General features: G+C 37.8%; 1 pseudogene; it reads left to right on the top strand.

Annotated features, from left to right (window-relative positions):
- Positions 1–9,647: 9,647 nt before the first annotated feature.
- On the top strand, positions 9,648–11,308 carry LOC132215740 (T-complex protein 1 subunit epsilon-like; annotated as a pseudogene).
- The last annotated feature ends 466 nt before the right edge of the window (positions 11,309–11,774 follow it).

Genomic DNA, 11,774 nt, shown 5'->3' with positions numbered 1-11,774 from the left:
ACTTTTAAGTGATAATTTAAGAATCAATTCCCTTAGATGTAAATCTTTATTAAATTGAATAGAGATATTATATGGATAGCACTAAGCATTGTGAAAATCTGTAATTATGTGATTCAGTAATATCTGCCAAGACTACTGAGGTGTGTTGGTGTTTTGCACCTAGACTTGTTGTCCTAGAGTCTAGGACCTAGACTATATCAGTTGCATATTGTGAAGAAAGCAGTTAGGAATTTGCAGAGCTTGGAGTGCTGAGTCTATCAATATCAATGGCCTCTAGACTCTACCATTTCACTCACCACATTTGTGTTCTGTGTGACAATGACACCAAATCTGCTTTTATTGCCTAAACAATTGGCTATACTCTTATCTCCACATCATGTGATTGTAGCTTAGTTTTTGCTTTTTCCCCTTTGAGAGAAAGAGACATTTACAATAGTATACCTTAAGCAACTGCTGCTGACTTTTGTTTATATGGAATCACACCCAAGTTTTTGGTTTGTTTGTATTTTTATTTAAATGACACAAACCGCTTCAAATGAGACCCTAGGACAGTGAGACTGATATTTTTAGTGACATTTAGAGCTCAAATGAGTTATTATATGTTTCTAAACAGCTGGAGAAATGAAGGAAACCTCTCCTTGAAAGTCACATTTTTAAAAAAGCGGCTATATAGTGATGATCAGAGGGAAGGGGGTGGGTTCTGGGAGGAGATGGGCAAAATGGAGAAGAAATAGGGACATCTGTGATAGTGTTAAAAATAAAGTTCAAGAAGAGGAGTATGGGAGTTAATAGCATAAAACACAGGTTTCTTACAAGTATATAATATTAAATTCCTTGAAACAGTTAAATTTTAGGTGCTTAACTCTAGGGCCAAAACTGATCATATTTCAGTAGAGAGATCTTAATCATTGTGGAAATGCTGTAGTGGATGTAAAAATATGCATGCATGATGGGTAGGTTGTCATTTTCCAACTCCCTGTGTTATACAGAATCTCACCTCTTCTTCCTTTGAGCCCCACCTTCTTTGCATGCAGAATCCCAATTTTGCTTAGATATTGTTCATCAGGGGAGGTCGGGAGAAGGACTAGTCCTCAGGGTGTGGGTCAACATTATTGAGTCCAACCATCACAGCAGTTCCACAGTTGTCCTTTCTCCCGCCCAGTGGCTGGCTTAGGAGTAGAAAAGTGAATACAATGCAATTCTGTCCAGTGAAATGTAAAGACCAGTTGTTTTACCAAAAAGGAATTCGATATGAAGTTCATGGTGGCAGGCCAGAGAGGTCAAATGCTGAGATTGTGTCATCATTACATTAATGAATCCTGTAAATGCCTTATCTCTGTATTTCTTGCTATGTTTCTGTTATGTTTAAGTATTTTCTTAAGTCTTTTGTTATTTGAAGTTAACTGCACTATAAATAATGCAGACATAACAAATTAACTCTGTGTTTTATGCTTTCTGGAGGGAAACCTGAAATGTAAGGCCTGAGAATATAAGATATTAGACAGGTTATTTTTAATTGTCATAAACTGTTTACTTAAAAACTTTTTGAATTGGGTACTCTGAAACAGTCATGGGTCTGAATAGCATTGCTAATGCATATTGAGTTAAAGAATTTTATTCAGGAAATAAAGATAATTTTGAACAAAAGAAGATAAGAAAAATTATTTTTTTAATTAAAGTTTTATAAAAGTTTTTCTCTAACATTTTCTGACAGCAAACTATTAGGGACAGTTCTTTTAAAAAATCCCCACCCTTGATGTATTGTGTCCTGCCAAGATATGTTGAATGTTGAAACTTGGACTTCTCTTCAAGAGCTTTTCAATGTATGTGGGCCTTTTATAGGTCGTGGTAAGTTTTAGGACTTTTTAAGAGTCTTCCTTGAGGTTAAGGGCTGCATCAGATAATCAGAGTAGTGTGTTATCTGAGGTCAAATCAGTAACCCCACTGTCCTACTTCCTAACCTTAGCCCACTTTCCACACATCTCCTTATCGTGGCCCTGCACCTGCTGCTCAGTCAGTCATCCTCTCTTATACAGATGGAAGTTGCTCCCTACGAAAGGTGAACCACTCACTCAACTGTGTTTTCAGGAAATACAGGCTGCAACTGATTTTATGGGTACCAGCATAGAGAAACAGCATTGAGAGGATTGCCAAAGGAGACTCCTTCATAATTATAAAGAAAATTCTATTTATTTAAATCAACTTAATTTTCATATGAAAATTTTTCTGGTTTTGGTTACCATTGTGTTCTCAACTTAGCCTGGCAGAGAATGAAATCATAGTTTTTATTTCTAAATAAAATGAAGAAGAGCCCTAACCGGTTTGGCTCAGCGGATAGAGTGTTGGCCTGCGGACTCAAGGGTCCCAGGTTCGATTCCGGTCAAGGGCATGTACCTTGGTTGCGGGCATATACCCAGTAGGGGGTGTGCAGGAGGCAGCTGATCAATGTTTCTCTCTCATCGATGTTTCTAACTCTCTATCCCTCTCCATTTCTCTCTGTAAAAAATCAATAAAATATATTTTTTAAAAAAATGAGGAAGAATTTAATAAAGAAAATATTTTAGGAAGTCAATGAATTATTGCCCATGCATACATTGAGCATATACTATGTGCTTGAACCCACTAAAGATTTGTTTGTAAAACAATATCTTTTCTAGTTAAGAGCAAGTTAGAACACAGTACTTTACTTATTTCATGAGTAAACATATAAATCCAGGTGAATGTAACTAAATGTTCAAGTCACTAGTAAGCCCTCCCTGACATTGCAGTTCCTACTGATAGCACCTTCAGAATCTAGGGACAAAAACAAAAGCTTTCCACCTATACAGACTAATGAATACTTTGATTTTGTAAAGTGGTAGACATTCATCAAAAATTATAACTCCCACTTACATTTAGATATAAAAGCAAATACAATATATAATTATTCACAACAAATGAGTTTAACACTGCATTTCAGAAACTTAAAACCAGCTTTTCACTTTAAAGTAACTCGTAAGAACAAATTTAAGAACTAGACACAGTTAAGAGTTAAAAAGATCAAATTCTTTGAGTACTACTTTAATCGCAGATCAAACAAGGCCTGCTGGTCCAAGGACAAAAATTGAATTTATTACATGTATCAGATTAGGTACCTGATTATTTTCATTTTTTCCCAGAAGGAAGATTGTATATGTAGAAGATAAATATTCTTCTTAAAGCTAACTTTACCATGCCCAGACTGAATCAGCATTTCCAACATTCTGGTTTATCATATTTATATTTTAAATGCCATTTGCCCCCCAAAGCTAGAGTCACCCCACATAGTAGTAGTTCTTTTTACTTTAATGAAGGAGTGCATCCACAGTTGCATAGGAAAATATTTCTCTTCATAGCAGTGTTTTATATGCTTGTTCCATGGAGAGTTTCAAGGCAGCTTGGTATTAAGAGTGCATTGCAGACATGTAACTGGGAGCATGGGTGAAGTGACAGTCTGGGCTGCAGACATCAGCCCTATGGGTGGGAGTGTGCTGAGTGTTGGCAGGACAACAATTGGAACGGACAGCATGCACCCAGCCCTCTCGCCTTTCCTGGGGCTCTGCAGGGTGCAACAATGGAGCTGTCAAAGTCAAGACACTGTTCACGGCCTGAAGGGAGGAGCATCGTGCTGCATTGTCAGGGAAACTAAGCTGTCACTTCAGGAGTTGACTCAAGGCTCTGAGCTCCTTTAGAAAATAAAAGCTTAACTTTCACTTGTCATTCAGGAAGAGTGATTTCTCCAAATGCTCGCTGTCAGTAGGGTGTGATGTCAGGAAGCAGACTGGGCCCTTTCTCTTCCCTGCAGGGTGTGAGACAGCTGTGGCAGGACGTCTATGAACAGGTAAAGCTTATCTTCAGCAGCTTCTTTGTGTTCCTAATCTGTGTGGTCCAGGGTTCCTCCTTGCACAGCCCCCTTCAGCCTATTTCCCACCCAATCAAAACTTGCCTTTGTCATTTCTAAATTCTCAAAGCCGCCCTCTTCACTACATAGGGCTCACAGACCTGTTAGGAAAATTTCTAATGAATATTTATATTCATGGTTGCATTAGCGCTGTAAGGAAACATAGAGAGTCTTTAGCTCCATCTTAGTCTCATTTCATAGGTAAGGTGAATTGGTATGTACATGACCAACTAGTTAATGAATTATTTTTATTATAATTATTGTGATAGCATGATAATTAAACAATAACTTGTTGAAGTTGAAAGATGCAGGTAGTGAGCTAGAGCTACCCAGACACCTCCCTCTATTTTCTTTAATTAGTTATGGCAATACACAGTCTTCTCAGTTTGTAGAATTCCCACATGCAAGTGCATCAAACAGCTGACCAAATTCAGAGCTCTGGCTTACCCCTACCAAAATTACAGAAGACTAGCAGAAAGCTGAATGTCAATGTATTAATTAACAAGGAGAAACATAACTGTCAAGTAGATGAGAAAGAATCATTTATCTTTAAGAGAGTGTAAGTGAAAGGAATAATAATAATTAATTAAAAATATTAATAAAGTATTAGATGCCAGGCTCTGGTCGATGTGCTTTACAAAAGTTGTGATCTAATCTCCTGAACAATCCTGTAAGGTAGATACTATCCTTCTCCCAGTTTTAGAAACAAGGAAGCTAAGGCACGAAGGAGTCAAGAAACTTGACCATCGCCATCAGCTAATAAATGGCATGATCTGGTGGTGAACCCAGGGAATCCGGTCTCACCCGCTCTGTAATAATGCCGCCTCAGTAGAGGGTTTGGAGAGCACAGAAGCAGAACAGATGTTTGGACACCTGATTGACCTCTTTAGTGGTTGATACAAGGAACCAACCACTCCCATTTGATTCTCAACCAGGAGAAATGTTGCCCCCAGGGGACATGCTACAACATCTGGAGACATTTTAGGTTGTCACACTGAAACAGAGGAGTGCTACTGGCATCTAGTAGTTAGAGGCCTAGATTGCTGCTAAATATCCTACAACACATAGGGCATCCCCGACAATAAAGAATCAGCCAGTCCAAACTGCCAGTAGACCGAGGGCTGAGGAACCCTGGTACCAGGCGGTGAGAGCTGCATCCACCTCCACAGTGTAGATCTGTGTCCGATCAGGGCACACCTGAGGAGGTCCTGGGCTGGTGGACTCCGCCGTTATGTGCAGAGTACTTACACGTGTACTTCAGATGGGCCTTTCTGGGAGGGCTCCACACTCTTATGATCTCATCTAAGCCTGCTTACCTCCCAACATCACCATCTCCAAATACAATCACACCTAGGGTTAGGGCTCTAACGTATAAATTTGGGGAAGGACTTAAACCTTAAACCCATAACACAAACTTTTATCAGGTTTATAAACTATTTTCTAATTTCTGTGCTACTGTAAATAATATTGCTTTTTAAATTTTAATTTCTGATTTTCTTTCAATATATAGAAATACTATTTATTTTAATAATCTTATATCTTACAAACTTTCCAAATTCACTTATTAGTTCTAACAGCTTTAAAAAAGTAAATTCCTTGGGATTTTCTAAAAACAATCATGCTATCTATGAATGGGGTCGGTTTTGCTTCCTCTTTTTCAGTCTGGATGGCTTTAATTCCCCTTTCTTGCGTGGCTGCAGTGGCTTGAACCACCAGCACCATAGAATGAGTAGAAGTGGTGGACACGCACTTTCTTGTCTTTTTCCAGATTTTAGGAGGAAAACATTTGGTCTTTCACCATTGGGTATAGAGTTGGCTGTAGGATTTGTACAGTCACCCTTTTTTGACTAAGAAACATTTGTTCCAAATTTGCTGAGGTTTTTTGTCATGAATGGGTGCTGGATTGTCAGATATATATATATATATATATATATATATATATATATATATATATATATATATATATATATATTATATAATATATATTAATCATTTGTTCCCTTGCTTAAAGCCCATTAAAACCTTCCTATCACCTTTAAAATAAAGTCCAGCTTTCATACCGCAGCATACATTTCTCACCATTTCTCAAAACACCACCAAACTGCGTATAGTTCTGTGAATGATGATGCTATTTCAGGCTTCTGTGAATTGTCTCAGGTTCCTTTGGCATTGTCCTCCTCACCCCCTAACCCTTAAATCTTTCCCAGACACCCAACAAAGTTCATAAGTGAATTTTAACTCTGCTTTAAAACTCAACTGAACATAACTTTCTTTGTGATGACTCCTTTGTCAGTGTTACAACTGTGTTCATGCCGCCATTGTTGACATTGCTTGTTAGTATTTGTTTACTTTTTTGTCTTTCTCTTCAAAAGACAGTGGGCAGCTGAAGAAGTGGACCTTGTTCAGTAAAGTGCTTGATAGAAAGTAGGCCCCAATGTAAATGGGATAACATCTATGAAATTCTGAAGACTAAGTGTTACAGAAAATTTCTTTGTAGAAATTAAAGATGGCATTATTTTTGCATTATATTCTATTGTAAACACATTTTTCTAACAGTGATGAATACAACGTTAATATTTATAAGAAATTAATATTAAATGATAGTATAACTATTATCATCATATTTCTGCTGATGCATTAATACCTAAAGTCAATATCAAAATCCAGTCCACTACTGTCCACCAGAGCCTTAGTAAAGCTACCTTACATAATATTTATAAGTATTAGTTCATTTATTCATCATGAAAACATTATAGGCAGGTCCTGTTATTATCTCCATTTTAAAAGTGAGAAAAAAGAAGCACAGATAAATTAAACCACAGAGCTGGAAGTAGCAGATCTTGCCTTTGAAAGCGGGCAGTTCAACTCTAAAACCTATTCTTTTCATTTCTGTGATATATGTAGTAAAAAAAAACAACTTTATAAAGTACAAAATAACGGTATTGTGCCTATTTCACTTTTTCAGCTGTGATAACAGACTATGGTTATATCTAACTATGCTGCATGCAAAAACCAAACATGGCTTCCAGATTCCCTGTAGTGAAATTATAAATATATTATGAATATAAGGAACATGAAAATGTTCTTTATCTTCTTGAAATGTTCAATGACAACTAGTAACACACAAGCTATAGCTTTCAGAACACTGGCTTAAAAACTTAACCTTCCTTGAATTTAGTATTTTAGGAAAAACTGTCAAAGATAAGTGAATTTGAAATAATCCTATGTGACACATTAGGTTTTATATGCTCATACTACAGTTGCAATGACATAGCTGAAACTTTGTGTATTGGTTGTATTAAATGTTACATGAAACTTAAATGCTCATATAGATTTCACTTAGAGATAACAGTATACTTAAGAAAAAGGTAAATATAAAAAAATATGAGCTGAAAATTACCTCTACAAATTAAATATGCTTATTAATTTCTCTGTTACTAATTTAATATAGTTCTGAAACAAATAAAGACTCATTTAAAACACAGTATCCTCAAAACACTAAAAATGGAACTCCCATTTGACCCAGTGATCCCACTTCTAGAAATATATCCCAAGAAACTAGAAAAACCAATCAGAAAGGATATATATATATACCCCTATGTCAGTGATGGTGAACCTATGACACGGGTGTCAGAGGTGACACGCGAACTCATTTCTTTGGTTGATTTTTCTTTGTTAAATGAAATTTAAATATATAAAATAAATATCAAAATATAAGTCTTTGTTTTACTATGGTTGCAAATATCAAAAAAATTTCTGTATGTGACACGGCACCAGAGTTAAGTTAGGGTTTTTCAAAATGCTGACACGCCGAGCTCAAAAGGTTCGCTATCACTGCCCTATGTTCATAGCAGCACAATTTACCATAGCTAAGATTTGGAAACAGCCTAAGTGTCCATCAGCAGATGAGTGGATTAAAAAACTGTGGTACATCTACACAATAGAATACTACGCTGTGGTAAAAAGAAGGAATTGTTGCCATTTGCAACAGCATGGATGGAACTGGAGAGCATTATGCTAAGCAAAATAAGCCAGTCAGAGAAAGATAACTATCACATGATCTCACTCAGTTGTGGAATATAATGAACAACATAATCTGATGAACAAAAACAGTTCCAGAGACAGAGAAGCATCAATCAGTCCTTCAAACCTCAGAGGGAAGGTAGGGGAGGGTGGGGATAAGGGGGAGAGATCAACCAAAGGACTTTTATGCAAGCATATAGGCCTAACCAATGGACACAGACACCAGGGGTTGAGGGCATGAGTGATGTGTGTGTGTGGGGGCGGGCATTGGGAGGATAAGGACACATATGTAATACCTTAATCAATAAAGAAAAAGAAAAGAAAAGACAATATGAAACAAGTTGCCCGCAAATGAAACATAACTTTGTGTTTTTCTATTTCTGATATGTGTGTGACTATTCTTGCTTTGTGACTTTCTCTGTCTATAGTATAGCATTATCAGTTAATGAAGATGGGTCCTGTTAAGGCAGAGCTAGATAAAATAATGAGGTCTATAATAATTTTTAATTGCCTTTCTGATTTGTCTTTTTTTCCGTGTTTCAAAATGATAATTCCCAATGTAATCAATTTATCTCGTTAGATAAGATAAAACCAGTGTGCCCTTCCAGCCGCTCCCAAAGTTATTTGCAACTCTAATATTAAAACTATCAAAATTAGCTACAAATATTAACATGTTCGGCGCCATGTCAGTCACTGGTGACTGAAATGGAAAGGAAGACAAAACAGGCTTGGCACTTAACGTGTTAAATTCATCTAATGTATTGCATGACTTAAGCCAGAGTTATATTTTTTTCATAAGCCAAATGACACTTTATGCATTAGGATATAGTAAACAAAGAATGCTAAGGAGCACTTTAAAAGCATTCAGTAACCTAGGATATTTCCCTCGTGTGACCTGCACCATGCTACTATTTGCCCCTCCAACTGCAAGTTCTTGTTGGTTCTTGTTGACACCCCTCCAGTTTTGTCTCATGGTTTGATGCACACATGTAATTTCTCTGCTTCAGTTGTTTGATTTTGCAGCCATGCTCAGTTGTGGATGCCTTCTTTTTAAACACCATTATTTTTGAATTGTGGAAAAAAAGTCCATGTGATAATTTGTCACCAAAATGTATAAAATTTTGCTTGAGATTATGCTAACTTGCTCTCCAAAAAGATTTCAAAATGTATATTTTCACTGAGAGTGCGGAAATACATAGAGAGCTCCGTGTGCTAATGAACATCATTAATCTCTAAAGGACAGCCCTAATAAACAGAGTTTTTCTGTATTTACTTGATCATAGAACATTTTTGCTATGGAATACTTATTAATATGCTCCATAGGACACTATGGTTTCCAGGACACAGCTTGAAAACCATTAAAATTTAGTAAAAAATGAAAAAATCCTGGGACAGTCTCTTTACTGTAAATCTTTTGTATAACACTCTTCCAGCTGGAATAGACTAGAAAAATTTCAAAATATTTGTGAACTAAGTAAAAGACTAACATGCAGAACTTTATTTTATATTAAAAAGACTGAATCATGTCATCAGAAATTTCTGGAAGTTGTGCAAAGAGGTGACTAGTGAATTAAGTATTTTGTTGACCCCAGTTTTCAAATTTGAGTTCATTGCATAAAATTTTATCAAGTACTTTCTAGGGGAGGAGAGGGGGAAGAATTGAGCAAAACAGAAAAGTAAAGAAAAAGAACTAGTTGAGGGTTGTGGGGAAGTAACCCCAGCTGCAGGACCATGGCGTCCTTCGGGACTCTCGCCTTAGATAAATATGGGTGCCCTCTCCTCATCATCAAGGAGAACCGCAAGACTTGTCTTATGGGGCTGGAGGCTCTCAAGTCTCATATAATGGCAGCAAAGGCTGTAGCAAATACAATGAGAACATCACTTGGACCAAATGGGCTTGATGAAATGATGGTGGAGAAGGATGGTGATGTGACTGTAACTAACGATGGTGCCACCATTTTGAGCATGATGGATGTTGATCACCAGATTGCCAAGTTGAAGGTTGAACTGGCCAAATCACAAGATGATGAAATTGGAGACGGAACCACCGGAGCGGTCGTCCTGGCTGGTGCCTTTTTGGAAGAAGCTGAGCAGTTGCTGGACCGTGGCATTCACCCCATCAGGGTCGCCGATGGCTCTGAGCAAGCCGCCCACATTGCTATCGACTACCTGGGTGAGATCAGCGATGGCGTCCTTGTTGACGTGAAGTGGACTGAGCCCCTGATTCAGACTGTGGAAACCACGCTGGGCTCCAAAGTGGTTAACAGCTGTCACCGGTAAATGGCTGAGATTGCCGTGAATGCTACTCTCACTGTGGCCAATACGCAGCGCAGAGACGTTGACTTTGAGCTCATCAAAGTAGAAGGCAGAGTGGGCGGGAGATTGGAGGACACTAAACTTATTAAGGGCGTGATTGTGGACAAGGATTTCAGTCACTCACAGATGCCAAAACAAGTACAAGATGCTAAGACTGCAATTCTCACATGTCCATTTGAACCACCAAAACCAAAGACGAAGCATAGCGGGATGTGACCTCTGTGGAAGACTATAAAGCCCTTCAGAAATACGAAAAGGAGACGTTTGAAGAGATGATTAAGCAAATTAAAGAAACTGGCGCTAACCTAGCTATTTGCCAATGGGGCTTTGATGGTGAAGCGAATCATTTACTTCAGAACGACTTGCCTGCGGTTCGTTGGGTTGGAGGACCTGAAATAGAGTTGATTGCCATTGCAATAGGAGGGCGGATCGTCCCCCGCTTCTCAGAGCTCACAGCTGAGAAGCTGGGCTTTGCTGGGATTGTAAAAGAGCTCTCATTTGGGACAACTAAAGACAAGATGCTGGTCATCGAGCAGTGTAAGAACTCCAGAGCTGTAACCATTTTCATCAGAGGAGGAAATCAGATGATCATCGAGGGAGCAAAGCGATCCTTTCACGATGCGTTGTGTGTCATCCGAACCTCATCCGTGATAATCGTGTGGTGTATGGTGGAGGCGCTGCTGAAATCGCTGTGCTTTAGCAGTTAGCCAGGCAGCAGATAAGTGCCCAACCTTGGAGCAGTATGCCATGCGAGCATTCGCCGAGGCCCTGGAAGTCATCCCCAGGGCCCTTGCTGAGAACAGTGGCATGAATCCCATCCAGACATGTCTGAGGTCCAAGCCAGACAAGCGAAGGATAAGAACCCTGCTCTTGGGATTGACTGTACGTATGCACAAGGGTACGAACGATGTGAAGCAACAACATGTCATAGAAACCTTGATTGGCCAAAAGCAACAGCTCTCTCTTGCAACACAAATGGTTAGAATGATTTTGAAGACTGATGATATCCAAAAGCCTGGAGAACCTGAAGAATAAAAAAATTTAAAATAAAATGTAGTAATAACCACCACTACTACGATTAAATAAAAGGATGTCTTATGGTGTAAAAAAAAAAAAAAAAAAAAAAAAAAAAAAGAACTAGTTGACACAGACAACAGTGTGGTGATTGCAAGGGGGGTGGGAAAGGTGGAGAAGAGTATAGGGGGATAAATAGTGATAGAAAAAATATAATAAAATAAAAATAAGTAAAAATCTACTTTAGCTGTATATATATATATTTAAGAACATATATATATATATATATTTAAGAACATAAATTATGCAATTATAGTTTGTCTTCAAAAACAAACTTTGAAGATATACTTTGTTTTTTGTCATTTGAGAAAAAAAAAGTAGTTTCAAAATTATTTGAGAATGTAAGGAAGAAGTAGGCCAAAGTGAAATCTTTAAATATGGAGGTAAAAGAAAAATTCTTGCCTTGGAGCTACATTTTTATCTGTATGCTGAATTGGTTTAA

This window comes from Myotis daubentonii, chromosome 1 (assembly GCF_963259705.1).
Source record: "Myotis daubentonii chromosome 1, mMyoDau2.1, whole genome shotgun sequence".
Lineage (NCBI taxonomy): Eukaryota > Metazoa > Chordata > Mammalia > Chiroptera > Vespertilionidae > Myotis > Myotis daubentonii.
Note: the sequence above shows the minus strand (reverse complement) of the source record. Positions and strands in the feature narration are given on the sequence as shown.